This window comes from Capricornis sumatraensis, chromosome 8 (genome assembly GCF_032405125.1).
Source record: "Capricornis sumatraensis isolate serow.1 chromosome 8, serow.2, whole genome shotgun sequence".
In the NCBI taxonomy this organism is placed as follows: Eukaryota; Metazoa; Chordata; class Mammalia; order Artiodactyla; family Bovidae; genus Capricornis; species Capricornis sumatraensis.
The window spans coordinates 65,823,737-65,835,101 of record NC_091076.1 but is presented as its reverse complement, the minus strand read 5'-3'; the positions used below and the strand labels follow the sequence as shown (position 1 = coordinate 65,835,101).

General features: G+C 42.4%; 1 pseudogene; it reads left to right on the top strand.

Annotated features, from left to right (window-relative positions):
- The first annotated feature begins 2,283 nt into the window (after window positions 1–2,283).
- LOC138084871 (small nucleolar RNA SNORA70) lies at window positions 2,284–2,405 on the top strand (annotated as a pseudogene).
- The last annotated feature ends 8,960 nt before the right edge of the window (window positions 2,406–11,365 follow it).

Below are 11,365 nucleotides of genomic sequence, written 5' to 3'. Positions count from 1 at the left end.
GTGTGGTAACCTAGAAGGGCAAGAGATAGGAGTTTACAGTATGGATTTGGAATCAGACATATAAGAGGAAAACTCAATTGGAGAAAATCAAGGACAATTCTTCCTTTAAGGTAGGAAGGAAGGAAGAAAGTAAAAAAAAAAAAAAAAGCAAAACACTTTGATTTAGGGGGTGGGAACTGACAGGCCTTGGAAGTCCACCCTTGGCCTTTCCAGAAAAGTCAGAGGCAAGGATATTAGTTAACACAAAAAAACTAGGGAGGGTTAAGGGGCCCAGCCAAGCTAGATTATCAAGGGAAAAAAACAAACACAATTTCCTAATATCAGGAACTAAAGAGGGGCTACATTTCCTAGAGACATGAGAAAAGAGCACCATAAACAACTTAGACAGACTGGATACCTTCCTTGAGAAATACAAGTTTCTAAAACTGACACAAGATAAAATAGAAAAAGATAAATAGCCCTATATCTATTAAATAAAGGGAATTTTTTGTCAAAAAATCTTCCCATAAACAAAATTTCCATATGGATGATTTCACTATGAATTCCATCAAATAGGAAAGAAAGGAAATTGTCAATCCTACACAACCTCAAAATGGAGGAAGATGAATATTTCTAAGTTGTTTCATGATGCCAGATTAACCGTGATATTAAAACCTGACAGAGAAATTACAAAAAGAGGCTGCTGCTGCTGCTAAGTTGCTTCAGTCGTGTCCGACTCTGTGCGACCCCAGAGACGGCAGCCCACCAGGCTCCCATCCCTGGGATTCTCCAGGCAAGAACACTGGAGTGGGTTGCCATGTCCTTCTCCAATGCATGAAAGTGAAACGTGAAAGTGAAGTCACTTAGTTGTGTCCGACTCTTAGCAACCCCATGGACTGCAGCCCACCAGGCTCCTCCATCCAAGGGATTTTCCAGGCGAGAGCACTGGAGTGGGTGCCGTCGCCTTCTCCGAGAAAATCCCTAGGAATCTATGAAATAGCAGCTAGAACTAAGAACTGAATTGAGCAAAGTCACAGAATAAAAGAGCCACACCCAGAGATCCATCGTATTCCTCTACACCGGCAGCAAACCACCGGAAAATGAAATCTTTTTTTTTCTTATTTTTTTAAATTTCTACTCCCTCTTGAATCTCTCTCCCGCCCACCCCATCCTACCCCTGTGGGTCGTCACAGAGCCCTGAGCTGAGCTCCCTGTGCCATTCAGCAGCTTCCCACTAGCTGTCTGTTTCACACACAGGAGGGTATACATGCCGATGCTACTCTCCCAACTTGTCTCACCCTCCCCTTCCTCCTCTGTGTCCACATGTCTGTTGAAAGTGAAATCTTTAAAAATTCCATTTACGCTAAAAAGGCCCCCCCAAAAAAAATACTTAGGAATAAGTTTAACAAAAGATATGTAAGACCTACACATTGAAAATGATCCCCTCAAAATACCAGATAAGTTAAAGAGAACTGAAAATAAATGTTCCTGTATGAGAAGACTCAATGTTATTCAAATGTCACTTCTCTCCAGTTTGACATAGAGAGTCAACAGAATCTCAATCCCAATTTCCAGCTGACTTTATTTGTAGAAATGTATAGGCTCATTCTAAAATGTACATGGAAATGCAAAAGACCTAGAATGCCCTAGGTAATCTTGATAAAGGGAAGGAAAGTTGGAGAGTTTAGACTACCTAATTTCAAGGCTTGCTATAAAACTGGTGCGCTGTCATCAAGACTTTATGATGTACAAAGAGAGACACGTCATTCAATGGGACAGAAGAGAGAGCCCAGAAATAGACCCACATTTAAATGGTCATTTGACTTTTCAAGGAAGAACTGAAGTAATTCTACAGATAAAGCAGTTCTTTCCAACAGGTGTGGTGACCTCCTCTTACACTAAGATACGTAAAATGTAATTTGAGATGAATTGTTCCCTGGTGGTTAAGACAGTAAAGAATCTGCCTGCAATGCAGTTGACCCAGGTTTGATCCCTGAGTTGGGAAGATTCCTTAGAGAAGGGAATGGCAACCGCCTCCAGTATTCTTGCCTGGAGAATCCCATGGACAGAGAAGCCTGGCGGGCTACAGTCCATGGGGTCGCAAAGAGTCAGATATGACTTAGCAACTAATACTTTGACTTTCATAGATCTAATCTCAAAAACTAAAACTATAAAATTTCCAAAAGAAAACATAGAATATCTTCATCACCTGGAGACAGGCAAAGTTTTCTTAGGAAGGAGGCAAAAAGTAATAATAATCAAAAGAAAATATGGTAATGTAGATTTCATAAAAATTTATAACTCCTGCTCATCAAAAACATAATTAAGAAAATGATGATTTGCAATGTCTGCAAACAACAGCCTCCTCAATAGTATATGCAACCTGTTGCTTGCATAGACTGCCCTGAGAGACCCTAGAGACCATGCTTTCCAGTGAACAGTTATGTCTGACTTCATGTTGTCACCAGGCAATGCTCTAGACAGGTATTCAGGTGTCTTCAGAAAGCTCCAGGGCACAGTGACCAGGGTCCACCTTTTCCAAGTCACCAAGTCTGTCACCTCAAGCTGCAGGACCAGAAGCATGATTGAGGTTCTACACAGTGCCTGGTTCAAGTGCCCTGGTCGCCAGAAGACCCATGTCTCCAAGAAGTGGGGCTTTACCAAGTTCAGTGCAGATGAATCTGAAGCTATGGCAGCTGAACTGTGGCTCATCCTGGATGCCTATGGGGTCAAATACATCCCTAGTCATGATCCCATAGATGAATGGTGAGCCCTGCACTCTTAAGGGCTTTGGCACTGCTCCCTCCTTACTCACACCCACCAATAGACCCAACTTCCTGTTCAAAAAATAAAACGGATAACAAGTCACAGACTAGTAGAAGACAGTGCAGAACACTCCATTAAAGGACTTGTATCAAGTATATCTAAAGAGCTGCTGCTGCTGCTGCTAAGTCGCTTCAGTCGTGTCCGACTCTGTGCGACCCCATAGAAGGCAGCCCACTACAATGCAATAAGTAAAACATGACTAACCCAGTAAAAAGAAGGGTAAATGTTTGAACAGACTTTTCACAGTAAGTTAGGTGTACTGAGCGCATGTCTGCTCTATGACCCAGCGATTCCACTTGCAGGCATTCACCCAGAAGAAAGGAAGACGTAGGTCCACAAAAAGATGTGTACAAGAACATTCATGGCCACTCCACTCATGGCAGCCCCTGGAAAACAGCCTCAAATAAACTGCTCATGAAGACAGATGGATACACAAACTGTTAACCACTTCCTGATGATACAAAAGCGACAAAGTATTAACACATCCAACAGAATGAATGGATCTTGGACTTCCCTGGTGGTGCGGTGGATTCAAACCCAATGCAGGGGACACTGGTTTGATCCCTGATCCAGGAAGATTCCACACGCTGTGGAGCAACTAAGCCCGTCCGCCGCAACTCCCGAGCCTGTGCTCTAGAGCCCAGGAGCCACAACTACTGAAGCACGTGCACCTACAGCCTGTGCCCCCAAGAGAAGCCATTGCAATGAGGAGCCCATGCTCTGCAGGGAAGAGTAGCCCCGACTCGCTGCAACTGGAGAGAGCCCACACGAAGCAACAGAAACCCAGTGCAGCCAAAAATAAAGAAGTGGATGAACCTCAAAAGTATGAGTACATATTATCTGATTCCATTGATGTGAAATTTTAGAAAGGTTTTTTTTTATTTTTTTAATAAAAATGGATTACTTCTGCAGGATGAGAGCACCGATTGACTGGAAAGGGGGATGAACAGATTTCCTAGCTGATAGAAATGTTCCATAACTTTATACGGATTGGGGTTACACATGCAAAGTCTTTGTCAAATCTCAGAGAATGCGCTTACAATTTGTGCATTTTACAGTTTCATGCATGTAAATGTAACTCCCCTCCCCCATGCATATGCACACAAAAAACACATGCAAATATTAATTTTACTTAATTATATGCATGCAGAAGTGTCTGGAATGCAGTATACTGATGGTCTGCATCTTACTTTAAAATATACCAGAAATAAGATGTATTGAATACTAGATATATGGAGAGGTATTTGATGAAAGAGATACAGCAAAATGTTGACAACTGTAGAATCTCCATGCCAAATACTCAATTGTGAGTATTCAACATCCTGTCCAATTTTCTATGCTTAGAATTTCAATAGGGAAGTCAAGACAGGGGTTGCAGGACTGGTCAAGAATGGGAAAAACTCAGAAGAGCCTTGAGGTGAGGGCAGGAAGGAGTGGTCAGCATTTTCCAGGGACAGTGAGGGTTCAGCTGGGGTTCATAGGCCTTATTTGTAAGAAAGGCAGTCAGCATACTTTCCCAAGGACACATGTCAATACTAATCAACAGCCACTCCCAGCCAGCCTGATCCTACCCAATAGGATACCTGAGAACAGAATGGTTCATCACGTTTTCCATCTCCCAGGGGAGGGTGTCTTCCTCTTTGGACCAGAGGTTCTCCAGGGCAGGCACTAGGTCTTCCGCATCAGTCCAGGAGCTTACTTCAAGCAGGACGTACATCTTTCCCATCACACCAGGAGCTTACCTAGGCTAGAGGTCATGTATCTTCCATCAGCCTGTGGAAGACTAATGGGGACTAATTCCATCATCAGACCAGAAGGCCTCTCTGGATGTATCTGCCACCTGACAGGAGCTGCTCAGAGGGCTGCCAATCATTTCTCTTTATTTCCTTCAAGACTCCCACTTGAGCTCTGTGGCTTGAACATACTCAGTAGAGAGGAGGGAGGGGTGATTGACAGGATCCAAGCAAGACTGCTCTAACTTCAATCATCCCAGAAGCAGACACTCACTTATATGGGTTTCACATTTAGCCAGGGAAAAGTGATATTAATTCACCAGAGTGATTGAGACTTTATATACCCTGAAGTGAAGAAATTCTAACTTGAGGTTCCCCCAGCAACTGTAGCTGGGCAACATCACCCCCAGGCATCAGCAGGAGGTCACATATCTCAATAGCTTATTGGGCACGAGGGATCACAGCCACCTCCACACACCTGGGCTTACAGGAACTAAGGGAGGGGTGTACCCAGAGACCCAGAAAGTGAGGGTGGTACTGAGGCCCCAGGAAAAAGAACAGGCAAGAGAAGAGAGGGGAAGAGCCAAAATATGCTTCCCCAATCGCTCTCCTCTGTGTGTGTGTGTGTGTGTGTGTGTGCGCGTGCATGTGTGTCTCATGCATATACACACAGAAAGACAAGCAGTTTAAACTTAAATATGATTTCGGTTCACAAGGGTAAGTTCCCTAGCAACTGAAGACACAGTTGCAAGGTGCTACATATAAGACACTGGAGTAGACACCTGGCTGAGAAATGGGACAAATCTGGTTGCTGTATGGGGTACAAGAGCTGTTGATCGCTCATCCTTCAAACCAGTTTCCCTAGTCCCTGCCCCCAACCCGCAGATACCTCTGACCCCTGTAAACTTGACTAGCTTCCAGATTTTCTTTGTGACTCAGCTTCTCTGGTCATGATACTCCTTGTTACTATTATTCCGGGTGAAATGGAGAGAGGGCCATCAGACTGGGCCATGAGAGCTAAAGTGTCATTTTCTATGTCAGAGTTTTTCAAAATGTCATCTTGTATTGCTTCCGGAAGTAGCAGACTAGATAACGTAAAAGGTCTTTTCAGTACAAAACAACTAACTTTTGCTAAAAGAGACTTGGGTGCATTTCTGGGGTCAACATGCATAACAGAATTATGTGATAGTCCCATCCAGTCCCCCAAATTCACTGAAACTGAGGCAGAGAGTAATTAGCAATGAAACAACTCAAAGGTAGATGTTGGAATAAGTCTAGGATATCTATTTCACCATTGCTATTTGACATTGAACTGCTAGAGCAATTAGACAAGAAAAATAAAGGCATCCAAGTTGCAAAGCGTGAAGTAAAACTATCTCTATTCGTGGATGACATGATCCTATATGTAGAAAATCCAGAATAATCAACAAGAAAGCTACTAGAACTAAAATTCAGTCAAGTTGTAGGGTATAACATCAAAAGATCAGTTGTGTTTATACATGCCTACAGTTTAGAAGGGAAAGTTAAGAAATCAGTCTTAGAATAGCATCTGAAAGAATGAAATATTTAGAAATAAATTTAACCAAGGATAGGAAAGATGTATACATTGAAAACCACAAAATATTGCTGAAAGAAATTAGAGAAGATCTAAGTACATGGAAACACATCCCATGTACATGAATAGGAAGGCAATATTGTTTAGATGTCTATGCTACTCAAAGTGATCTACAGATTCAAAAAATTCCTTATCAGGACTCCAACCACATTTTGTAGAAAAACAAAAGTTAATCATCAAATTCATGTGAAATTACAAGAGATTCTGAAGAGCTACATTTTCTGAATATAAAAACTTACTACAAACGTACAATAATCAAAAGAGTGTGGTACTGGCATAAGGATAGACATGTATTCAAATGGAGAATTGGAAGTCCAGAAGTAAACTCATACATCCAAGGCCAATTGATTTTAAACAAGAGTGTCAAGTCCATTGAATGGGAAAGGAACAGTCTTTTCACCATATGGTTCTAGGACCACTGAGTTTCCACATGCAAAAGAATGAAGTTGGACCCCTACCTCAGAGCAAATAAAAATGTGAACTCAAAGTGGATTTATGACTTAGATATAAGAACTAAAACCATAAATTTCTTACAAAACATAGTGGGAACTCTATATAATCTTGAATTTGGCAATGGATTCATAGGTTTCATGACAAAAGCACAAATAACTGAAGAAAAACAGATAAACTGGGCTTCATAAAAATCAAAAACTTTGTGTATCAAAAGGCATTATCAAGAAACTGATAGGATAACCTACAGAATGGGAGAAATTATTTGCAAATAATTTGATAAGGGCTAAATCAACTCGATGGATGTGAGTTTGAGTAAACTCTGGGAGTTGGTGATGGACAGGGAGGCCTGGCATGCTGCAATTCATGGGGTCGCAAACAGTCCGACACGACTGAGTGATTGAACTGAACTGAAATGTCCAGATTGTATAAAGAATTTCTACATTCAACAGAAAGATGAACAACCCAATTTCAAAGATGGGAAAAAGGACTTGACTAGACCTTTCTTCAAGGAATATTTACAAATGGCCAATAAATACATGAAAAAAATGTTCAACGTCATAAATCATTAGGGAAATGTGTATCAGTACCTCAGTGAGGTACCAGTTCATGTCTACAAAGATGGTGTTGATAATAATAATAAATTAACAAGTGTCAGTGAGGATTTGGGAAAATTCGAATTCTTGTGCATTTCAAGTAGACATGTAAAATGGTACAGACTCTGGAGAACAGTTTGGCTGAAAAACCAAAAACTAAGCATAGAATTTCTGTATGACCCAACAATTCCACTCTTAGGTATACTTCTTCGGTATACCTGAAAGAACTGAAAACAGGGATGCGGATAATAGTATGCCAATGTTCATTGCAATAATAGTCACAGTAGCCAAAAGGTAGAGACAACCCATACATTCATCAGTGGGTGGATGGATAAGCAAAATGTGGTATACACACACAATAGGATATTATTCAGCCATGAAGTTGTGATGTATGCTGCAACATGGGTGAATTACCGTCATATCAGTATTGGGGGCGCGGAGCAGATTGTGTAGACTGCTGGCTTCTACTCTAAGTCAAAAGCCATTGGAAAATTCTGAAGGGAGAAGATATGAACTGACTTATGTTTTTAAAGAACTACTTTGGAGACAAGGAGGGAAGCATGGAAATCAGTTAGGAGGCTATTGAAATTACCAGGTAAAGAATGATGATGGCTTGACCCAGAATGTAGCAGTGGAGGTGGTAAGAAGTAATTTGCGTCTCTGTAAATAATGTCACTAGGATACACAGACAGCTTGGAGTGTGAGAGAAGAGCCGAGTCAAGGATGACACTGAAAACTTTAGCCTGAGCAAAGGTTCAATGGAGCTGACATTTTCCGGGAAAGGGAGACTATAGGAGCAGATTTGGAAAGGGAAGACCAAGAGTTTATTTGCCCATTATTTTTTTCTTTCCTGATCTTTTTTTTTTTTTTTTTTGAGGGCTGCCAAAGTGAGCCTTCCTGTTCCTTTTTTATTTTCTTTTTAAATGTATTTATTTTTAACTGAAGGATAATTGCTTTACAATGTTGTGTTGGTTTCTGCCATGCATCAGCATGAATCAGTTATAGGTATACATGTGTCCCCTCCCTCTATTGTTTGCCTGCTGCTGCTGCTGCTGAGTCGCTTCAGTCGTGTCCGACTCTGTGCGACCCCAGAGATGGCAGCCCACCAGGCTCCCTGTCCCTGGGATTCTCCAGGCAAGAACACTGGAGTGGGTTGCCATGTCCTTCTCCAATGCATGAAAGTGAAAAGTGAAAGTGAAGTCGCTCAGTCGTGTCTGACTCTTAGCGACCTCATGGACTGCAGCCCACCAGGCTCCTCCGTCCGTGGGATTTTCCAGGCAAGAGTACTGGAGTCGGGTGCCATATGAGATGTTTAAGAAGAGATACTGGGTAGGCAACTGGTTACATGAGACTGGAGTGAGATATGTCAGAGGTAGGAAACAAATATTCAGGTTTAAGACCCTTCCTTAAGGTTACACAGCTAAAAAGTGTCTAGACCCAGGACTCAAACCCAAAACCTGGGTTCTTGACCTCTGTGTTATACTGCTTCCCCAGTAACCCACGGTGAAACAAGACGGGGTTTTTGGTTTGTGTGTTTGATTTGACTGCACTTAGGCTTTGTTGCTGTCTGCGGGATCTTTAGTTAAGGCATGTGGGATCTAGTTCCCTGACCAGGGATTGAACCTGGTCCTGGGCATTGGGAGCAACATGGAGTCTTGGCATGGAGTCTTAACCACTGGGCCACCAGGGAAGTCCCCTCAAGATGTGGTGTTTGATGAAGGAGAACAGAGTGGAAGTTTTCAGGCTGATGACTATAATCCCTCCTGTCCCATCCTGAGTTGTTACTCAGGATTCATCTGCAGTCCCTCTCAGCATGCATTTATTTGTCTTTATAGGAAAGCATTTCGCAGGAAATGGGCATTCCATGTCTCTCTGTGCATGTGAGTGAATAGAGTGGGAGGAAGGGAGAGTTGTTGAAGATTTTTTCTTTCTTTCTTTTCTCCTTTTTTTTTTTTTTTTTTGGAAACTGTCCGGGGGACGTGGTGTTGCTGCTGGTGGTAGCAGCAACTGCTACAATCAGAGCTATTTCGAAGCAAAGAACTAATTTACTGCATGAATGACTTTAGCTCAAAAGAAGAAATAAGGACGATCAGGAGTCCTAAGGGAGCAGAATAATAGGGTAATTTACACGGGGAGATGAGGGAGATGGGAGAAACATGCAGGGTAATTCTTTTGCATAATCTTTATTTTATGTTTTTGCCCTTTTTCCCTTTGCATCTCTGGGGGCAGAGCCTCAGCTCAGGCATGCTTCTTGGCCATTCCCAGGGTTGATCCCTGAAAAAAAATGAAAGGGCAAGGAAGATCGGTTGATCAGGCTGTGAAAGAGATAGTCGGTCAAGAGATGGTTTCATGGCTGTTCCCTAAAGCCAGGTTCTATTAGAGGAATGGTCTACAGGAGGCCCCGACTGAACCTTAAGATTGCTGAGGGATTGCAAAGGAGAGCTTCATATGCCCAGCTGAATGCAGTGTACAGAGTAGATGCCATCTTTCACCAGCCTCAACCGGCACCAAACTAAGAGCTCACTATTACCCCTGCTATGGACTGAAATTCCAGATTCATATGCTGAAAACCTATGGCTCATTGTGATAATATTCGTTCAGTTCAGTTCAGCCACTCAGTCATGTATGACTCTTTGCAACCTCATGAACTGCAGCACGTCAGGCATCCCTATTCATCGCCAATTGCCGGAGTCTACCCAAACCCATGTCCATTGAGTTGGTGATGCTATCCAACCATCTCATCCTCTGTTGTCCCCTTCTCCTGCCCTCGATCTTCCCCAGCATCAGAGTCTTTTCAAATAAGTTAGCTCTTCGCATCAGGTAGCCAAAGTATTGGAGTTTCAGCCTCAACATCAGTCCTTCCAATGAACACCCAGGACTGATCTCCCTTAGGATGGACTGGTTGGATCTCCTTGCAGTCCAAGGGACTCTCAAGAATTTTCTCCAACACCACAGTTCAAAAGCATCAATTCTTCAGTGCTCAGCTTTCTTTATAGTCCAACTCTCACATCCATACATGACTACTGGAAAAACCATAGCCTTGACTAGACGGACATTTGTTGACAAAGTAATGTCTCTGCTTTTTAATATCTAGGTTGGTCATAACTTTCCTTCAAGGAGTAAGCGTCTTTTAATTTCACAGCTGCAGTTACTATCTGCAGTGATTGTGGAGCCCCCCAAAATGAAGTCAGCCACTGTTTCCACTGTTTCCCCATTTATTTCCCATGAAGTGATGGGACTGGATGCCAAGATCTTAGTTTTCTGAATGATGCACTTTAAGCCAACTTTTTCACTCTCCTCTTTCACTTTCATCAAGAGGCTCTTTAGTTCTTCTTCACTTTCTGCCATAAGGGTGCTGTCATCTGCATATTGAGGTTATTGATATTTCTCCCGGCAATCTTGATTCCAGCTAGTGCTTCCTCCAGCCCAGCATTTCTCATGATGTACTCTGCATAGAAGTTAAATAAGCACAGTGACAATATACAGCCTTGACGTACTCCTTTTCCTATTTGGAACCAGTCTGTTGTTCCATGTCCAGTTCTAACTGTTGCTTCCTGACCTGCATGCAGGTTTCTCAAGAGGCAGGTCAGGTGGTCTGGTATTCCCATCTCTTTCAGAATTTTCCACAGTTTGTTGTGATCCACACACTCAAAGGCTTTGGTATAGTCAATAAAGCAGAAATAGATGTTTTTCTGGAACTCTCTTGCTTTTTCCATAATCCAGTGGATGTTGGCAGTTTGACCTCTGGTTCCTCTGTCTTTTCTAAAACCAGCTTGAACATCTGGAAGTTCACAATTCTCGTATTGCTGAAGCCTGGCTTGGAGAATTTTGAGCATTACTTTACCAGCGTGTGAGATGAGTGCAATTGTGTGGTAGTTTGAGCATTCTTTGGCATTGCCTTTCTTTGGGATTGGAATGAAAACTGACCTTTTCCAGTCCTGTGGCCACTGCTGAGTTTTCAAATTTGCTGACATATTGAGTGCAGCACTTTCACAGCATCGTCTTTTAGGATTTGAAATAGCTCAACTGGAATTCGATCACCTCCACTACCTTTGTTCATAATGATGCTTCCTAAGGCCCACTTGACTTCACATCCCAGGATGTCTGGCTCTAGGTGAGTGTGAGTGATCACACCATTGTGATTGTCTGGGTCATGAAGATCTTTT